At 31.0% G+C, this 5406-nt stretch overlaps 1 pseudogene across 1 annotated transcript; it reads left to right on the top strand.

Moving 5' to 3' along the window:
- The first annotated feature begins 207 nt into the window (after positions 1-207).
- LOC114180274 (uncharacterized) lies at positions 208-5072 on the top strand (annotated as a pseudogene). Its single transcript, XR_014994278.1, has 14 exons — positions 208-396; positions 531-625; positions 1097-1191; positions 1636-1825; positions 1983-2080; positions 2460-2546; positions 2619-2754; positions 2921-3117; positions 3436-3526; positions 3635-3724; positions 3824-3965; positions 4424-4517; positions 4710-4799; positions 4883-5072. The product of XR_014994278.1 is annotated as an uncharacterized LOC114180274 (transcript).
- The last annotated feature ends 334 nt before the right edge of the window (positions 5073-5406 follow it).

The raw sequence follows: 5406 nt of genomic DNA, 5'->3' as shown, positions 1-5406 counted from the left end.
TAAAATAAAAAGATATCTACTTTTCATTTAATTTAATAAATTTTCAAAAAATTACTAAACAGAATTTTAATTTATTGTATGTTTCAAATAGTTTTAGATAAAAAAAAGAAAAGTAAAAGAATAATTTAAAAAGAATAAAAATAAAATAATTAATGAATAAATTAAAAGTTTGTAAACTAACATCGGTATTCAAAACTAAAACAAAATACCGTTGCTGTAGTGCAGGTCAGTCACGCGTACAGTACAGCACAGGTGGTCCAACATAAAGAGGGAGGGTCGGGGTTGCGATCTTTAAAAACCCTAACTCATAAGAGAAAAGAAGACAGTCATTTGCGGCGTTTATTCTTGGAGGTGTTATGAATATGTGTGGGTGTCTTGCTTCTACATAAGAAAAAAGTATGTTGTTGATGGTACTCTTCTTTTCTTTCTTTTTTTTTTCTATCTTTTTTTCCTTCCTTCTTTTACCTCTTAGAACTTTCCAATACCGTCTATCACTTATTTTGTTTTACCTTTCCTTCCTGCTGTGAAAGTACTGTGAAGGAATGGTTGACTTCATCTCAGCTTATTTTCACTGGAATGAAATTCTATCACGCCTCCTTGGTTCAAAGAACTTTTTTCTGCAGAGGTATTTTTCTTTTTCAACTCCTTTTTCATCTTTACATTTTATAAAGACTCTTAATAGTGTCTTCAATTAGTGTGCATGCTTTACTTTGTCACATTATGTATATTTTTGTTTTCTTGTTTGGTCTTGTACTAGGTCATTGGTATCCCTCATGAGATACTTTATCTTATTTAAAATTGTTTATCATGCTGGATACGTCTGTCCTGGTACAGAAAAAAGAACACCCACTTAGGTGATTTTTGTATGTTTCACCTATAGTTGGAAAGCAATGGAATTTCTTACACACTTGCAATGCAAGAAAAAACTTAAAATTTTCTAAAAACTATGACTAATATTGTTTTTGTAAATGTGAAATGTTCCAAATGTCAGCTGAGATATCCTGATACAAAATGAAAGAATCAGAGAGTATAAAGTACAGTACTTGTATATATGAATATGTTTTCTTGAATGATGATTTTCCTGTGATGAATACAGTACTGGTTTCTTATATCGTAATCTCAAGGAATCTGGTTTCATCCAAACACGGGAATGTGTTGCAGCTTTTGGAGTTTTGTAGAGTGTTTGGAAAGGTATGGTTTCACCATGTTAACAAATTTTCGTGATGTATTTTTTTTTTTACTTTTATTAATTGTAATTCATTGTTGCATTTAATAGTTTAATGATTGAATAACCATAACAAATTGCTTTAATGATATAGAGTGATAATACCAAATTGGAACTAATTATTTCTATTAACATCATGCATGAGTGATATTGCAGTTGGTCATTTAATTGAATGTTATCAAATTTTAGATGATTTTGCAGTTTGGTCATTTAATTGAATGTTTTCAGCATGAGTGATATTCCCTTCTGATACATTAAATTATATACTCTAGGAAAAGAATGGTATTATTGTTCAAGCGTAATCAACTTGATTTAAAGTTATATGTCGCAACCATTCATATTATATTCATACTATAGTTATGTGTGTAATTCTCTAATAAACTTGGTATACAATTTCTAATAACATGCAGCTGGTGTGAAAATATGCAAGATGAAACTGCTTCTTCATCTGAAGAAAAATGGTTTGTCTATGGTCCTGAGAAGAAGGAAGAGGTTGATAAGTATATTCACTCAAGTCTCCTACTCCAAATGGACGGTAGATTGAACTTCGAGGATGCTGTGGCCAGTTCTCCAAAGCGAACCGGAAAATCTTGTCATCAAGTACTTTATTCATTTTTTATTTTTACTTTTGTGATGTTCAATTTTTCATTATGCATGTTGGAGTGTGGTGATTACCCGATTACTCTTTGTTGGTGTTTCTTGATTTTGTGGTGTATTTGGATGATAACACTTTTGTTTCGTTGGTTTTCCACTATAGTGCCGGCAAAAAAAGGAAAATTTTGCTGCAACATGCAAGAACTTCAAGAAAGGGAAACGTTGTCCAATTAAGTTCTGCAACAAGTGCCTCTTGACCAGGTCAGTCTGGATTATAAAGTTTAGGTTTTCTTTTTATTTTAGATGTTTGTAACTTTCAAAATTATTCTATCCTTCTTTCATAAAAGTGTGATATGCAGCATATCAAAGATATATATATGAAGATGTGGGAACAGTGGAAGGACATAGAGGAGCTCAAGGCCTTGTTTTTGGGCATGTTTATGGCAAAGCCTTTTTTAATTTGCAACACCATCCAAAGATCCACTTTTTTGCAACGAGTATACAAAGAAATCACAAAAATATGACTAATATTCTAAAACTATGACTAATATTGATTTTTTTAAATGGGAAATGTTCCAAATTGTCAGGTGAGATATCTGTAAATGTTTTGTTTGATGAGGATTTTGCTATGGTGATTTAGGTATGGGGAGAATGCTGAAGTGGTCGGACAGGTGGCTGATTGGACATGTCCCAAGTGCCGAGGCTGTTGCAACTGTAGCATCTGCCAGTGGGTTTCTTTTCGTTTTTTATATTTGTTTTTGTATCTGAGTTCATTTTGATAAAGGAGTTATGTTTGTAGGAAGAGACGAGGTGAACAGCCAACTGGTCCTCTCTATAAAAATGCCAAGGAATGTGGTTATATGTCAGTTGCAGAAATGCTGGCAGTTAAGAAGGCTTCAAAAGCATTAAATCCATCTGAAGCTACTTTCGAAGAGGTATGCTATTTTTCTGTCTGTTCCTCTTTCAAAATCTCCTGTGGTTGAAACATTTGGTTGAAAGCGATCTCTTGTTTTACTGTGCAAACTCATGATAAGTTAATGATGAACTTTTTATGAGATGACCTGGTTGGTGATTCGTGTTCGTTTTTGTAATTTCTTGCAGGAGCTTGAAGTTTGTAACAATGGTGGTGATAATGTTGGTGCCATGTGCCAAGGAGAAGTACAAAGGTTCCCAACAATTGAGGAGGAACTTCTTTTGCCCCTGGCATGGAATTAAAACAAATATTTGTCATCGAGTTACCATCCAAAGATGTTGGGGATGCGTTGCAAATTTTACAATTTTGTAGAGTTTTTGGGAAGGTATGATTTCATGTTAACAATTTTTCCTGATGTTTTTTTATTTTTTTTGATTAATTGCAATTAATTGTTGCATTTAATGGTTGACTGATTGGATAACCGTAATCGGCAAATTCTTTAATGCTACAGTGGAAGGTTACAAAATTGGAACTAATTACTTAAAAATAAAATTTTAGATGATTTTGCAGTTGGTCAATTTCACCATGGATGATAATATACGCTAGAAAAAAGGGTATTATTGTTCCAGGGTTATCACGTGTTTTTTCACTGTTATTCTTATCGTGTTTCTTTACTGTTATTCTTGTGTGTAATTTTAATTAGGTTCTTGATCTCAAGGAAGGAGGAGAAGCTGAAGTCATTTTAAAAGAATTGCTTAGTAAAGGACATAACTCCTTGCTAATTGAATTTCACAGTATTGTTTGGGTTTTTTTTCCAGTAACTAATTTTTTTTAGATATTTGAATTAATGTTTCCGTATGGATGACATTTAAAGTGGTTGGAAACTTGTTTAATATGTCCAGGAAACTGAGGAGATATATTAAAGATGGAAACTCAAGATATGCAAAAAGAGTGAAAGAAGCAAAACTTAAGATTGATGCAATAAGGAAAAGGTAATAGAAAACAAGGTGTCATGGATGTTTTATATGAATTACTGTTGCTGTTACGGTGTGTTCATAATAATTTTGTATGCATGATGTGTACAAGTAAAGTGTCTTGAACGGAAGTTGCGGAATGAGAAGGCAAAAGTTGTTTCTTCAACTGTGTCTCCCTTTCCAATGAAGGAAAAAATAAGAACCGAGGATGATGAAGCACACGCTAACATGCTCAGGTTAAAGAGCACAAATAAAAAAGGTATGTCATGATTAATTGATTATGTATTATGCATCATTCATGTTATCCTAAATTTCTACACTTTCAGTTTTTAGGTCAAAATATTTTGATGTGGTACAAAATTTCGTGGTTCAAAGTTTTCCAAGTAATAATTATTTACACAAGATCCTGAAAGCAAAATAAAAGGTTGGTTTTGTTTTATGATGATACTAGGACGAAAAAGAGGTAATATGTATTATGGCAAACAACTGTTGGTACATAGGTTTAGTATTAGGTTTTGCTATAATTTTGTTTGCATTATATACTCTTCAATGCTTTTATCATTTAATGTCTTGTTTCTTTTCTTGCACAATAGTATTCGCTTACAACATCCCGTAAGATGTTTAATTTCTTAGTTTAAATTCATCAATTTTTTGTTTTTTCTAAACAACTAGCTAGGTCTTGGTTTGATAGAGAAATAAATATTTTATTTGACTTAGGCTTTAGCAACATTCAGATATCAACTGCAACTTCACCTGAAGAAAGCTGGTCTGTTTATAGTCCTGCAGAGATATCAAAATATATTTTCTCAAGGTGTGTTCTTTTCTTAAATTTAAGTGGATTGTTCTTGTAGTTTCAGATACTTTACATTGTATTTCAAAATTTACATTTTTATATTTTGTCATATTTTGTAAGAACTTTGATATACAATTTTTGATGTTCTATTTGGATGTTATATTTTGACACATTATATTTGTAGACTAAGCCACAATTATTGAATTGCAGGACTAAAAGACTTAAGAGCCGCAAGGTTTCTCACTGAATCAAGTTCGCAGGACTTTTGAGCATAAATCTTCTTTCGGTGATGGAGTATTGGTATTTTATTTATGAGATCTTTTGTAAATTTATATAATAATAATATGTTATTATTAACATGATATAAATTTCTTGTTTTTTAGGTTTTGGTGGAAATCTTTCTCTGACGGTCCTTTTTATCGAGGCTGCACATGGGTTATTTTATTGTATCAATGAATATAATTGTTTTGTATTTTTTTTAGTGAAACACAAAATGAAATGATTTTTTTGTCTTCTGTATATTTCTAATAGTTTAAATTTAATAAAAAATTTTAGATCTTTTGTCTTGACCAATTGTTAGCTAAAATTTTATTTAATAAGAATTTTATGATTATTCATTTTTCTTGACTTTTCAGCGTATTATCACACATCATTAAAAGAAATTAATAAATACACGAATAACCATGCATAGGTAAAAAAACGTGAATTGAAACATTTGATTTAGAAGGACTGTTGAAAAATAATTTAATGGACTAAAAAGGTAAAAATGATACACAAATTAAGAACATAAAAAGTATGTAAATCTACTTTTTAACTGAAATTGTTCCTGATAAAAAAAAACGATTAATGTTTGTTTCGGCTTTTGAAAGTTTATAAATGCTGCAGTTTTAAAAGAATGTTTTTGAAT

This window comes from Vigna unguiculata, chromosome 4 (assembly GCF_037176805.1).
Source record: "Vigna unguiculata cultivar grain cowpea cultivar isolate G323 ecotype 2 chromosome 4, ASM3717680v1, whole genome shotgun sequence".
Classification (NCBI taxonomy): domain Eukaryota; kingdom Viridiplantae; phylum Streptophyta; class Magnoliopsida; order Fabales; family Fabaceae; genus Vigna; species Vigna unguiculata.
Note: the sequence above shows the minus strand (reverse complement) of the source record. Positions and strands in the feature narration are given on the sequence as shown.